Consider the following 14,414-nt stretch of genomic DNA (forward strand, 5'->3'; position numbering starts at 1 on the left):
GAAGGGTATATACAAATAAAATGAAAGATTAAAACATTTGGACTTTGAAGGGTATCTACAAATGAAATGAAAGGATAAAACATTTGGAGAATGCGAGCATCGTTCTCGCTAGCTCTCGCATGCTAAGCGAGCGCTCTACCATCTGAGCTAATTCCCCATTGATGAATGACTTCTTTAAAAAAATGGCATTGGGAGATGATTTACTAACATATTATAAGGTGTATCTCCTTTAAAATGGTGTGAGTAGTTGGCATAATTAGCTAAGTCTGACTGAATATTTTTATATGTTGCATGACAAAAAACTATTTGTAACTGTGAATACAAATAAAATGAAAGATTAAAAGATTTGGACTGTGAAGGGTATCTACAAATGAAATGAAAGGCTAAATCATTTGGAGAATGCGAGCATCGTTCTCACTACCTCTCGCATGCTAAGCGAGCGCTCTACCATCTGAGCTAATTCCCCATTGATGAATGACTTCTTTAAAAAAATGGCATTGGGAGATGATTTACTAACATATTATAAGGTGTATCTCCTTTAAAATGGCGTGAGTAGTTGGCATAATTAGCTAAGTCTGACTAAATATTTTTATATGTTACATGACAAAAAACTATTTGTAACTGTGAAGGGTATATACAAAAAAAATGAAAGATTAAAACATTTGGACTTTGAAGGGTATCTACAAATGAAATAAAAGGATAAAACAGTTGGAGAATGCGAGCATCGATCTTGCTACCTCTCGCATGCTAAGCGAGCGCTCTACCATCTGAGCTAATTCCCCATTGATGAAAGACTAGTTCAAAAAATGGCATTGGGAGATCATTTTCTAACATATTATAAGGTGTCTCTCTTTTAAAATGGTGTGAGTAGTTGTCATAATTAGCTAAGTCTGATTAAATATTTTTATATGTTGCATGACAAAAAACTATTTGTAACTGTGAAGGGTATATACAGGGCAGCCGAGAGGAATGCCGGGCCCCGGTAAAATTTTGGGGGCGTGGCCTAAGTGTGTTGTGGGAACCTCCCACACTTAGGCCACGCCCCCAAAATGTTTAGAGGAGGGTGAAAGAAAACTCTAAAAACTAATCTCAGAAGCAGCACACACCTACAGCATGTGCTGTGCTGACTGCAGGCTCAGCATGACCTCTCACGCTGTCAGTGAGACACTCATGCTGAGCCTGCTGTCAGCACAGCACATGCTGTAGAAGTGTGTGCTACTGTTGCTACCCGGGAGGGATGGAGGGGTCAGACCAGGGCCCCTGCGGGGCCCCTTCAGCAACTGTGGGCCCGGGTAATTAGTACCCGCTCCCCCCCTCTCTCGGCTCCCCTGGGTATATACAAATAAAATGAAAGATTAAAACATTTGGACTTTGAAGGGTATCTACAAATGAAATGAAAGGATAAAACCTTTGGAGAATGCGAGCATCGATCTCGCTACCTCTCGCATGCTAAGCGAGCGCTCTACCATCTGAGCTAATTCCCCATTGATGAGTGACTACTTCAAAAAAATGGCATTGGGAGATGATTTACTAACATATTATAAGGTGTCTCTCTTTTAAAATGGTGTGAGTACTAGTCATAATTAGCTAAGTCTGACTAAATATTTTTATATGTTGCATGACAAAAAATTATTTGTAACTGTGAAGGGTATATACAAATAAAATGAAAGATTAAAAGATTTGGACTGTGAAGGGTATCTACAAATGAAATGAAAGGCTAAATCATTTGGAGAATGCAAGCATCGATCTCGCTACCTCTCGCATGCTAAGCGAGCGCTCTACCATCTGAGCTAATTCCCCATTGATGAATGACAAGTTAAAAAAAAAGGCATTGGGAGATCATTTACTAACATATTATAAGGTGTCTCTCTTTTAAAATGGTGTGAGTAGTTGTCATAATTAGCTAAGTCTGACTAAATATTTTTATATGTTGCATGACAAAAAACTATTTGTAACTGTGAAGGGTATATACAAATAAAATGAAAGATTAAAACATTTGGACTTTGAAGGGTATCTACAAATGAAATGAAAGGATAAAACATTTGGAGAATGCGAGCATCGATCTCGCTACCTCTCGCATGCTAAGCGAGCGCTCTACCATCTGAGCTAATTCCCCATTGATGAATGACTTCTTTAAAAAAAATGGCATTGGGAGATGATTTACTAACATATTATAAGGTGTATCTCCTTTAAAATGGTGTGAGTAGTTGGCATAATTAGCTAAGTCTGACTGAATATTTTTATATGTTGCATGACAAAAAACTATTTGTAACTGTGAAGGGTATATACAAATAAAATGAAAGATTAAAACATTTGGACTTTGAAGGGTATCTACAAATGAAATGAAAGGATAAAACATTTGGAGAATGCGAGCATCGATCTTGCTACCTCTCGCATGCTAAGCGAGCGCTCTACCATCTGAGCTAATTCCCCATTGATGAATGACTTCTTTAAAAAAATGGCATTGGGAGATGATTTACTAACATATTATAAGGTGTATCTCCTTTAAAATGGTGTGAGTAGTTGGCATAATTAGCTAAGTCTGACTGAATATTTTTATATGTTGCATGACAAAAAACTATTTGTAACTGTGAAGGGTATATACAAATAAAAATGAAAGATTAAAACATTTGGACTTTGAAGGGTATCTACAAATGAAATGAAAGGATAAAACATTTGGAGAATGCGAGCAACGATCTTGCTACCTCTCGCATGCTAAGCGAGCGCTCTACCATCTGAGCTAATTCCCCATTGATGAATGACAACTTCCAAAAAAAATGGCATTGGGAGATGATTTACTAACATATTATAAGGTGTATCTCCTTTAAAATGGTGTGAGTAGTTGGCATAATTAGCTAAGTCTGACTGAATATTTTTATATGTTGCATGACAAAAAACTATTTGTAACTGTGAAGGGTATATACAAATAAAATGAAAGATTAAAACATTTGGACTTTGAAGGGTATCTACAAATGAAATGAAAGGCTAAATCATTTGGAGAATGCGAGCATCGATCTCGCTACCTCTCGCATGCTAAGTGAGCGCTCTACCGGCTGAGCTAACTCCCCATTGATGAATGACAAGTTCAAATGAAAGGCATTGGGAGATCATTTACTAACATATTATAAGGTGTCTCTCTTTTAAAATGGTGTGAGTAGATGTCATAATTAGCTAAGTCTGACTAAATATTTTTATATGTTGCATGACAAAAAAACTATGTGTAACTGTGAAGGGTATACACAAATAAAATGAAAGATTCAAAAATTTGGACTGTGAAGGGTATCTACAAATGAAATGAAAGGCTAAATCATTTGGAGAATGCGAGCATCGATCTCGCTACCTCTCGCATGCTAAGCGAGCGCTCTACCATCTGAGCTAATTCCCCATTGATGAATAAAAACTTCAAAAAAATGGCATTGGCAGATGATTTACTAACATATTATAAGGTGTCTCTCTTTTAAAATGGTGTGAGTAGTTGGCATAATTAGCTAAGTCTGACTAAATATTTTTATATGTTGCATGACAAAAAACTATTTGTAACTGTGAAGGGTATATACAAATAAAGTGAAAGATTAAAACATTTGGACTTTGAAGGGTATCTACAAATGAAATGAAAGGATAAAACGTTTGGAGAATGCGAGCATCGATCTCGCTACCTCTCGCATGCTAAACGCTCTACCATCTGAGCTAATTCCCCATTGATGAAAGACTAGTTCAAAAAATGGCATTGGGAGATCATTTTCTAACATATTATAAGGTGTCTCTCTGTTAAAATGGTGTGAGTAGTTGGCATAATTAGCTAAGTCTGACTGAATATTTTTATATGTTGCATGACAAAAAACTATTTGTAACTGTGAATACAAATAAAATGAAAGATTAAAAGATTTGGACTGTGAAGGGTATCTACAAATTAAATGAAAGGCTAAATCATTTGGAGAATGCGAGCATCGATCTCGCTACCTCTCGCATGCTAAGTGAGCGCTCTACCATCTGAGCTAATTCCCCATTGATGAATGACAACTTCAAAAAAAAATGGCATTGGGAGATGATTTACTAACATATTATAAGGTGTCTCTCTTTTAAAATGGTGTGAGTAGTTGTCATAATTAGCTAAGTCTGACTAAATATTTTTATATGTTGCATGACAAAAAACTATTTGTAACTGTGAAGGGTATATACAAATAAAATGATAGATTAAAACATTTGGACTGTGAAGGGTATCTACAAATGAAATGAAAGGATAAAACATTTGGAGAATGCGAGCATCGATCTCGCTACCTCTCGCATGCTAAGCGAGCGCTCTACCATCTGAGCTAATTCCCCATTGATGAATGACAAGTTCAAATGAAAGGCATTGGGAGATCATTTACTAACATATTATAAGGTGTCTCTCTTTTAAAATGGTGTGAGTAGATGTCATAATTAGCTAAGTCTGACTAAATATTTTTATATTTCGCATGACAAAAAAACTATGTGTAACTGTGAAGGGTATATACAAATAAAATGAAAGATTAAAACATTTGGACTGTGAAGGGTATCTACAAATGAAATGAAAGGCTAAATCATTTGGAGAATGCGAGCATCGATCTCGCTACCTCTCGCATGCTAAGCGAGCGCTCTACCATCTGAGCTAATTCCCCATCGATGAATGACAACTTCAAAAAAAATGGCATTGGGAGATGATTTACTAACATATTATAAGGTGTCTCTCTTTTAAAATGGTGTGAGTAGTTGTCATAATTAGCTAAGTCTGACTAAATATTTTTATATGTTGCATGACAAAAAACTATTTGTAACTGTGAAGGGTATATACAAATAAAATGAAAGATTAAAACATTTGGACTTTGAAGGGTATCTACAAATGAAATGAAAGGATAAAACATTAGGAGAATGCGAGCATCGTTCTCGCTACCTCTCGCATGCTAAGCGAGCTCTCTACCATCTGAGCTAATTCCCCATTGATGAATGACTTCTTTAAAAAAATGGCATTGGGAGATGATTTACTAACATATTATAAGGTGTATCTCCTTTAAAATGGTGTGAGTAGTTGGCATAATTAGCTAAGTCTGACTGAATATTTTTATATGTTGCATGACAAAAAACTATTTGTAACTGTGAATACAAATAAAATGAAAGATTAAAAGATTTGGACTGTGAAGGGTATCTACAAATGAAATGAAAGGCTAAATCATTTGGAGAATGCGAGCATCGATCTCGCTACCTCTCGCATGCTAAGTGAGCGCTCTACCGGCTGAGCTAATTCCCCATTGATGAATGCAAACTTCAAAAAAAATGGCATTGGGAGATGATTTACTAACATATTATAAGGTGTCTCTCTTTTAAAATGGTGTGAGTAGTTGTCATAATTAGCTAAGTCTGACTAAATATTTTTATATGTTGCATGACAAAAAACTATTTGTAACTGTGAAGGGTATATACAAATAAAATGAAAGATTAAAACATTTGGACTTTGAAGGGTATCTACAAATGAATTGAAAGGATAAAACATTTGGAGAATGCGAGCATCGTTCTCGCTAGCTCTCGCATGCTAAGCGAGCGCTCTACCATCTGAGCTAATTCCCCATTGATGAATGACTACTTCAAAAAAATGGCATTGGGAGATGATTTACTAACATATTATAAGGTGTCTCTCTTTTAAAATGGTGTGAGTACTAGTCATAATTAGCTAAGTCTGACTAAATATTTTTATATGTTGCATGACAAAAAATTATTTGTAACTGTGAAGGGTATATACAAATAAAATGAAAGATTAAAAGATTTGGACTGTGAAGGGTATCTACAAATGAAATGAAAGGCTAAATCATTTGGAGAATGCGAGCATCGATCTCGCTACCTCTCGCATACTAAGCGAGCGCTCTACCATCTGAGCTAATTCCCCATTGATGAATGACAAGTTCAAAAAAAAGGCATTGGGAGATCATTTACTAACATATTATAAGGGGTCTCTCTTTTAAAATGGTGTGAGTAGTTGTCATAATTAGCTAAGTCTGACTAAATATTTTTATATGTTGCATGACAAAAAACTATTTGTAACTGTGAAGGGTATATACAAATAAAATGAAAGATTAAAACATTTGGACTTTGAAGGGTATCTACAAATGAAATGAAAGGATAAAACATTTGGAGAATGCGAGCATCGATCTCGCTACCTCTCGCATGCTAAGCGAGCGCTCTACCATCTGAGCTAATTCCCCATTGATGAATGACTTCTTTAAAAAAATGGCATTGGGAGATGATTTACTAACATATTATAAGGTGTATCTCCTTTAAAATGGTGTGAGTAGTTGGCATAATTAGCTAAGTCTGACTGAATATTTTTATATGTTGCATGACAAAAAACTATTTGTAACTGTGAAGGGTATATACAAATAAAATGAAAGATTAAAACATTTGGACTTTGAAGGGTATCTACAAATGAAATGAAAGGATAAAACATTTGGAGAATGCGAGCATCGATCTCGCTACCTCTCGCATGCTAAGCGAGCGCTCTACCATCTGAGCTAATTCCCCATTGATGAATAAAAACTTCAAAAAAAATGGCATTGGGAGATGATTTACTAACATATTATAAGGTGTCTCTCTTTTAAAATGGTGTGAGTAGTTGTCATAATTAGCTAAGTCTGACTAAATATTTTTATATGTTGCATGACAAAAAACTATTTGTAACTGTGAAGGGTATATACAAATAAAATGAAAGATTAAAACATTTGGACTTTGAAGGGTATCTACAAATGAAATGAAAGGATAAAACATTTGGAGAATGCGAGCAACGATCTTGCTACCTCTCGCATGCTAAGCGAGCGCTCTACCATCTGAGCTAATTCCCCATTGATGAATGACAACTTAAAAAAAAATGGCATTGGGAGATGATTTACTAACATATTATAAGGTGTATCTCCTTTAAAATGGTGTGAGTAGTTGGCATAATTAGCTAAGTCTGACTGAATATTTTTATATGTTGCATGACAAAAAACTATTTGTAACTGTGAAGGGTATATACAAATAAAATGAAAGATTAAAACATTTGGACTTTGAAGGGTATCTACAAATGAAATGAAAGGCTAAATCATTTGGAGAATGCGAGCATCGATCTCGCTACCTCTCGCATGCTAAGTGAGCGCTCTACCGGCTGAGCTAACTCCCCATTGATGAATGACAAGTTCAAATGAAAGGCATTGGGAGATCATTTACTAACATATTATAAGGTGTCTCTCTTTTAAAATGGTGTGAGTAGATGTCATAATTAGCTAAGTCTGACTAAATATTTTTATATGTTGCATGACAAAAAAACTATGTGTAACTGTGAAGGGTATACACAAATAAAATGAAAGATTCAAAAATTTGGACTGTGAAGGGTATATACAAATGAAATGAAAGGCTAAATCATTTGGAGAATGCGAGCATCGATCTCGCTATCTCTCGCATGCTAAGCGAGCGCTCTACCATCTGAGCTAATTCCCCATTGATGAATAAAAACTTCAAAAAAATGGCATTGGCAGATGATTTACTAACATATTATTAGGTGTCTCTCTTTTAAAATGGTGTGAGTAGTTGGCATAATTAGCTAAGTCTGACTAAATATTTTTATATGTTGCATGACAAAAAACTATTTGTAACTGTGAAGGGTATATACAAATAAAATGATAGATTAAAACATTTGGACTGTGAAGGGTATCTACAAATGAAATGAAAGGATAAAACATTTGGAGAATGCGAGCATCGATCTCGCTACCTCTCGCATGCTAAGCGAGCGCTCTACCATCTGAGCTAATTCCCCATTGAAGATTGACTTCTTTTAAAAAAATGGCATTGGGAGATGATTTACTAACATATTATAAGGTGTATCTCCTTTAAAATGGTGTGAGTAGTTGGCATAATTAGCTAAGTCTGACTGAATATTTTTATATGTTGCATGACAAAAAACTATTTGTAACTGTGAAGGGTATATACAAATAAAGTGAAAGATTAAAACATTTGGACTTTGAAGGGTATCTACAAATGAAATGAAAGGATAAAACATTTGTAGAATGCGAGCATAGATCTCGCTACCTCTCGCATGCTAAGCGAGCGCTCTACCATCTGAGCTAATTCCCCATTGATGAATGACTACTTCAAAAAAATGGCATTGGGAGACGATTTACTAACATATTATAAGGTGTCTCTCCTTTAAAATGGTGTGAGTAGTTGGCATAATTAGCTAAGTCTGACTAAATATTTTTATATGTTGCATGACAAAAAACTATTTGTAACTGTGAAGGGTATATACAAATAAAATGATAGATTAAAACATTTGGACTGTGAAGGGTATCTACAAATGAAATGAAAGGATAAAACATTTGGAGAATGCGAGCATCGATCTCGCTACCTCTCGCATGCTAAGCGAGCGCTCTACCATCTGAGCTAATGCCCCCTTGATGAATGACTTCTTCAAATAAATGGCATTGGGAGATGATTTACTAACATATTATAAGGTGTATCTCCTTTAAAATGGTGTGAGTAGTTGGCATAATTAGCTAAGTCTGACTAAATATTTTTATATGTTGCATGACAAAAAACTATTTGTAACTGTGAATACAAATAAAATGAAAGATTAAAACATTTGGACTTTGAAGGGTATCTACAAATGAAATGAAAGGATAAAACATTTGGAGAATGCGAGCATCGATCTCGCTACCTCTCGCATGCTAAGCGAGCGCTCTACCATCTGAGCTAATGCCCCCTTGATGAATGACTTCTTCAAAAAAATGGCATTGGGAGATGATTTACTAACATATTATAAGGTGTCTCTCCTTTAAAATGATGTGAGTAGTTGTCATAATTAGCTAAGTCTGACTAAATATTTTTATATGTTGCATGACAAAAAACTATTTGTAACTGTGAAGGGTATATACAAATAAAATGATAGATTAAAACATTTGGACTGTGAAGGGTATCTACAAATGAAATGAAAGGATAAAACATTTGGAGAATGCGAGCATCGATCTCGCTACCTCTCGCATGTTAAGCGAGCGCTCTACCATCTGAGCTAATTCCCCATTGATGAAAGACAAATTCAAATAAAAGGCATTGGGAGATGATTTACTAACATATTATAAGGTGTCTCTCTTTTAAAATGGTGTGAGTAGTTGTCATAATTAGCTAAGTCTGACTAAATATTTTTATATGTTGCATGACAAAAAAACTATGTGTAACTGTGAAGGGTATACACAAATAAAATGAAAGATTCAAAAATTTGGACTGTGAAGGGTATCTACAAATGAAATGAAAGGATAAAACATTTGGAGAATGCGAGCATCGATCTCGCTACCTCTCGCATGCTAAGCGAGCGCTCTAACATCTGAGCTAATTCCCCATTGATGAATGACTTCTTTAAAAAAATTTCATTGGGAGATGATTTACTAACATATTATAAGGTGTATCTCCTTTAAAATGGTGTGAGTAGTTGGCATAATTAGCTAAGTCTGACTGAATATTTTTATATGTTGCATGACAAAAAACTATTTGTAACTGTGAAGGGTATATACAAATAAAATGAAAGATTAAAACATTTGGACTTTGAATGGTATCTACAAATGAAATGAAAGGATAAAACAGTTGGAGAATGCGAGCATCGATCTTGCTACCTCTCGCATGCTAAGCGAGCGCTCTACCATCTGAGCTAATTCCCCATTGATGAAAGACTAGTTCAAAAAATGGCATTGGGAGATCATTTTCTAACATATTATAAGGTGTCTCTCTTTTAAAATGGTGTGAGTAGTTGTCATAATTAGCTAAGTCTGATTAAATATTTTATATGTTGCATGACAAAAAACTATTTGTAACTGTGAAGGGTATATACAAATAAAATGAAAGATTAAAACATTTGGACTTTGAAGGGTATCTACAAATGAAATGAAAGGATAAAACATTTGGAGAATGCGAGCATCGATCTTGCTACCTCTCGCATGCTAAGCGAGCGCTCTACCATCTGAGCTAATTCCCCATTGATGAATGACTACTTCAAAAAAATGGCATTGGGAGATGATTTACTAACATATTATAAGGTGTCTCTCTTTTAAAATGGTGTGAGTACTAGTCATAATTAGCTAAGTCTGACTAAATATTTTTATATGTTGCATGACAAAAAATTATTTGTAACTGTGAAGGGTATTTACAAATAAAATGAAAGATTAAAAGATTTGGACTGTGAAGGGTATCTACAAATGAAATGAAAGGATAAAACATTTGGAGAATGCGAGCATCGATCTCGCTACCTCTCGCATGCTAAGCGAGCGCTCTACCATCTGAGCTAATTCCCCATTGATGAATGATTACTTCAAAAAAAGGCATTGGGAGATCATTTACTAACATATTATAAGGTGTCTCTCCTTTAAAATGGTGTGAGTAGTTGTCATAATTAGCTAAGTCTGACTAAATATTTTTATATGTTGCATGACAAAAAACTATTTGTAACTGTGAATACAAATAAAATGAAATATTAAAACATTTGGACTGTGTAGGGTATCTACAAATGAAATGAAAGGATAAAACATTTGGAAATTGAGAGCATCAATCTCGCTACCTCTCGCATGCTAAGCGAGCGCTCTACCATCTGAGCTAAATCCCCATTGATGAATGACTACTTCAAAAAAAGGCATTGGGAGATCATTTACTAACATATTATAAGGTGTCTCTCCTTTAAAATGGTGTGAGTAGTTGGCATAATTAGCTAAGTCTGACTAAATATTTTTATATGTTGCATGACAAAAAACTATTTGTAACTGTGAATACAAATAAAATGAAAGATTAAAACATTTGGACTGTGTAGGGTATCTACAAATGAAATGAAAGGATAAAACATTTGGAAATTGAGAGCATCAATCTCGCTACCTCTCGCATGCTAAGCGAGCGCTCTACCATCTGAGCTAATTCCCCATTGATGAATGACAACTTCAAAAAAATGGCATTGGGAGATGATTTACTAACATATTATAAGGTGTCTCTCTTTTAAAATGGTGTGAGTAGTTGTCATAATTAGCTAAGTCTGACTACATATTTTTATATGTTGCATGACAAAAAACTATTTGTAACTGTGAAGGGTATATACAAATAAAATGAAAGATTAAAACATTTGGACTTTGAAGGGTATCTACAAATGAAATGAAAGGATAAAACATTTGGAGAATGCGAGCATCGATCTCGCTACCTCTCGCATGCTAAGCGAGCGCTCTACCATCTGAGCTAATTCCCCAATGATGAATGAATACTTCAAAAAAAGGCATTGGGAGATCATTTACTAACATATTATAAGGTGTCTCTCTTTTAAAATGGTGTGAGTACTAGTCATAATTAGCTAAGTCTGACTAAATATTTTTATATGTTGCATGACAAAAAATTATTTGTAACTGTGAAGGGTATATACAAATAAAATGAAAGATTAAAAGATTTGGACTGTGAAGGGTATCTACAAATGAAATGAAAGGCTAAATCATTTGGAGAATGCGAACATCGATCTCGCTACCTCCCGCATGCTAAGCGAGCGCGCTACCATCTGAGCTAATTCTCCATTGATGAATGACAAGTTCAAAAAAAGGCATTGGGAGATGATTTACTAACATATTATAAGGTGTCTCTCTTTTAAAATGGTGTGAGTACTAGTCATAATTAGCTAAGTCTGACTAAATATTTTTATATGTTGCATGACAAAAAACTATTTGTAACTGTGAAGGGTATATACAAATAAAATGAAAGATTAAAACATTTGGACTTTGAAGGGTATCTACAAATGAAATGAAAGGATAAAACATTTGGAGACTGCGAGCATCGATCTCGCTACCTCTCGCATGCTAAGCGAGCGCTCTACCATCTGAGCTAATTCCCCATTGATGAATGACTTCTTTAAAAAAATGGCATTGGGAGATGATTTACTAACATATTATAAGGTGTATCTCCTTTAAAATGGTGTGAGTAGTTGGCATAATTAGCTAAGTCTGACTGAATATTTTTATATGTTGCATGACAAAAAACTATTTGTAACTGTGAAGGGTATATACAAATAAAATGAAAGATTAAAACATTTGGACTTTGAAGGGTATCTACAAATGAAATGAAAGGATAAAACATTTGGAGAATGCGAGCATCGATCTCGCTACCTCTCGCATGATAAGCGAGCGCTCTACCATCTGAGCTAATTCCCCATTGATGAATGACTACTTCAAAAAAAGGCATTGGGAGATCATTTACTAACATATTATAAGGTGTCTCTCCTTTAAAATGGTGTGAGTACTAGTCATAATTAGCTAAGTCTGACTGAATATTTTTATATGTTGCATGACAAAAAACTATTTGTAACTGTGAAGGGTATATACAAATAAAATGAAAGATTAAAACATTTGGACTTTGAAGGGTATCTACAAATGAAATGAAAGGATAAAACATTTGGAGAATGCGAGCATCGATCTCGCTACCTCTCGCATGTTAAGCGAGCGCTCTACCATCTGAGCTAATTTCCCATTGATTAATGACTACTTCAAAAAAAGGCATTGGGAGATCATTTACTAACATATTATAAGGTGTCTCTCCTTTAAAATGGTGTGAGTAGTTGGCATAATTTTGCTAAGTCTGACTAAATATTTTTATATGTTGCATGACAAAAAACTATTTGTAACTGTGAATACAAATAAAATGAAAGATTAAAACATTTGGACTTTGAAGGGTATCTACAAATGAAATGAAAGGATAAAACATTTGGAGAATACGAGCATCGATCTCGCTACCTCTCGCATGCTAAGCGAGCGCTCTACCATCTGAGCTAATTCCCCATTGATGAATGACTACTTCAAAAAAAGGCATTGGGAGATCATTTACTAACATATTATAAGGTGTCTCTCCTTTAAAATGGTGTGAGTAGTTGGCATAATTTTGCTAAGTCTGACTAAATATTTTTATATGTTGCATGACAAAAAACTATTTGTAACTGTGAATACAAATAAAATGAAAGATTAAAACATTTGGACTTTGAAGGGTATCTACAAATGAAATGAAAGGATAAAACATTTGGAGAATGCGAGCATCGATCTCGCTACCTCTCGCATGCTAAGCGAGCGCTCTACCATCTGAGCTAATTCCCCATTGATGAATGACTACTTCAAAAAAATGGCATTGGGAGATGATTTACTAACATATTATAAGGTGTCTCTCCTTTAAAATGGTTTGAGTAGTTGGCATAATTAGCTAAGTCTGACTAAATATTTTTATATGTTGCATGACAAAAAACTATTTGTAACTGTGAATACAAATAAAATGAAAGATTAAAACATTTGGACTGTGTAGGGTATCTACAAATGAAATGAAAGGATAAAACATTTGGAAATTGAGAGCATCAATCTCGCTACCTCTCACATGCTAAGCGAGCGCTCTACCATCTGAGCTAATTCCCCATTGATGAATGACAACTTCAAAAAAATGGCATTGGGAGATGATTTACTAACATATTATAAGGTGTCTCTCCTTTAAAATGGTTTGAGTAGTTGGCATAATTAGCTAAGTCTGACTAAATATTTTTATATGTTGCATGACAAAAAACTATTTGTAACTGTGAATACAAAAAACTATTTGTAACTGTGAAGGGTATATACAAATAAAATGAAAGATTAAAACATTTGGACTGTGAAGGGTATCTACAAATGAAATGAAAGGCTAAATCATTTGGAGAATGCGAGCATCGATCTCGCTACCTCTCGCATGCTAAGCGAGCGCTCTACCATCTGAGCTAATTCCCCATTGATGAATGACAACTTAAAAAAAAATGGCATTGGGAGATGATTTACTAACATATTATAAGGTGTCTCTCTTTTAAAATGGTGTGAGTAGTTGTCATAATTAGCTAAGTCTGACTAAATATTTTTATATGTTGCATGACAAAAAACTATTTGTAACTGTGAAGGGTATATACAAATAAAATGAAAGATTAAAACATTTGGACTTTGAAGGGTATCTACAAATGAAATGAAAGGATAAAACATTTGGAGAATGCGAGCATCGTTCTCGCTACATCTCGCATGCTAAGCGAGCGCTCTACCATCTGAGCTAATTCCCCAACGATGAATGACTTCTTTAAAAAAATGGCATTGGGAGATGATTTACTAACATATTATAAGGTGTATCTCCTTTAAAATGGTGTGAGTAGTTGGCATAATTAGCTAAGTCTGACTGAATATTTTTATATGTTGCATGACAAAAAACTATTTGTAACTGTGAATACAAATAAAATGAAAGATTAAAAGATTTGGACTGTGAAGGGTATCTACAAATGAAATGAAAGGCTAAATCATTTGGAGAATGCGAGCATCGATCTCGCTACCTCTCGCATGCTAAGTGAGCGCTCTACCGGCTGAGCTAATTCCCCATTGATA

General features: G+C 34.7%; 13 non-coding genes across 13 annotated transcripts; all 13 read right to left on the reverse strand.

Moving 5' to 3' along the window:
• Window positions 1-1,411: 1,411 nt before the first annotated feature.
• Window positions 1,412-1,484, reverse strand: TRNAA-AGC (transfer RNA alanine (anticodon AGC)). The gene has a single exon. It is a non-coding gene; the product is annotated as a tRNA-Ala (tRNA).
• A 559-nt stretch (window positions 1,485-2,043) lies between these two features.
• On the reverse strand, window positions 2,044-2,116 carry TRNAA-AGC (transfer RNA alanine (anticodon AGC)). Its single transcript has one exon. It is a non-coding gene; the product is annotated as a tRNA-Ala (tRNA).
• Window positions 2,117-3,312: 1,196 nt separating this feature from the next.
• Window positions 3,313-3,385, reverse strand: TRNAA-AGC (transfer RNA alanine (anticodon AGC)). Its single transcript has one exon. It is a non-coding gene; the product is annotated as a tRNA-Ala (tRNA).
• An 865-nt stretch (window positions 3,386-4,250) lies between these two features.
• On the reverse strand, window positions 4,251-4,323 carry TRNAA-AGC (transfer RNA alanine (anticodon AGC)). The gene has a single exon. It is a non-coding gene; the product is annotated as a tRNA-Ala (tRNA).
• A 244-nt stretch (window positions 4,324-4,567) lies between these two features.
• TRNAA-AGC (transfer RNA alanine (anticodon AGC)) lies at window positions 4,568-4,640 on the reverse strand. The gene has a single exon. It is a non-coding gene; the product is annotated as a tRNA-Ala (tRNA).
• Window positions 4,641-6,142: 1,502 nt separating this feature from the next.
• On the reverse strand, window positions 6,143-6,215 carry TRNAA-AGC (transfer RNA alanine (anticodon AGC)). The gene has a single exon. It is a non-coding gene; the product is annotated as a tRNA-Ala (tRNA).
• Window positions 6,216-6,458: 243 nt separating this feature from the next.
• On the reverse strand, window positions 6,459-6,531 carry TRNAA-AGC (transfer RNA alanine (anticodon AGC)). The gene has a single exon. It is a non-coding gene; the product is annotated as a tRNA-Ala (tRNA).
• Window positions 6,532-7,725: 1,194 nt separating this feature from the next.
• Window positions 7,726-7,798, reverse strand: TRNAA-AGC (transfer RNA alanine (anticodon AGC)). Its single transcript has one exon. It is a non-coding gene; the product is annotated as a tRNA-Ala (tRNA).
• Window positions 7,799-10,246: 2,448 nt separating this feature from the next.
• TRNAA-AGC (transfer RNA alanine (anticodon AGC)) lies at window positions 10,247-10,319 on the reverse strand. Its single transcript has one exon. It is a non-coding gene; the product is annotated as a tRNA-Ala (tRNA).
• Window positions 10,320-11,178: 859 nt separating this feature from the next.
• Window positions 11,179-11,251, reverse strand: TRNAA-AGC (transfer RNA alanine (anticodon AGC)). The gene has a single exon. It is a non-coding gene; the product is annotated as a tRNA-Ala (tRNA).
• Window positions 11,252-12,124: 873 nt separating this feature from the next.
• TRNAD-AUC (transfer RNA aspartic acid (anticodon AUC)) lies at window positions 12,125-12,197 on the reverse strand. The gene has a single exon. It is a non-coding gene; the product is annotated as a tRNA-Asp (tRNA).
• An 860-nt stretch (window positions 12,198-13,057) lies between these two features.
• TRNAA-AGC (transfer RNA alanine (anticodon AGC)) lies at window positions 13,058-13,130 on the reverse strand. The gene has a single exon. It is a non-coding gene; the product is annotated as a tRNA-Ala (tRNA).
• A 578-nt stretch (window positions 13,131-13,708) lies between these two features.
• Window positions 13,709-13,781, reverse strand: TRNAA-AGC (transfer RNA alanine (anticodon AGC)). Its single transcript has one exon. It is a non-coding gene; the product is annotated as a tRNA-Ala (tRNA).
• Window positions 13,782-14,414: the final 633 nt, after the last annotated feature.

This window comes from Crinia signifera, chromosome 3 (assembly GCF_055691185.1).
Source record: "Crinia signifera chromosome 3, ASM5569118v1, whole genome shotgun sequence".
Taxonomy (NCBI): domain Eukaryota; kingdom Metazoa; phylum Chordata; class Amphibia; order Anura; family Myobatrachidae; genus Crinia; species Crinia signifera.